This window comes from Myotis davidii, unplaced genomic scaffold (genome assembly GCF_000327345.1).
Source record: "Myotis davidii unplaced genomic scaffold, ASM32734v1 scaffold698, whole genome shotgun sequence".
Lineage (NCBI taxonomy): Eukaryota > Metazoa > Chordata > Mammalia > Chiroptera > Vespertilionidae > Myotis > Myotis davidii.
Window position 1 is genome coordinate 1985486 of NW_006290032.1, and position 213 is coordinate 1985698.

Genomic DNA, 213 nt, shown 5'->3' on the forward strand with positions numbered 1-213 from the left:
GGCCCGGATGAAAGATCCCCCTGCCGTGGGAACGGCACCCCCAGTCCTGCAGACGGGCACCTCGGCACCCCCTTCCAGAAGCCGGCCCCTCCTCTGGGCCTTGGGATGAGATGTGCTCTCCTCCTCACCCCCCCATCCCTACCCCACCCTAAGCAGCCTGAAGAGCATCCGCTGGGCACAGCGCTGGTTTTCCCTTAGCAAATCCAGCAGCGA

The 213-nt window shown here is 65.3% G+C and overlaps 1 protein-coding gene across 1 annotated transcript in view; it reads right to left on the bottom strand.

Moving 5' to 3' along the window:
- PRSS12 (protease, serine 12) overlaps positions 1–213 on the bottom strand; it is a 48755-nt gene that overhangs the window by 8583 nt on the left and 39959 nt on the right. The window lies entirely within an intron of this gene.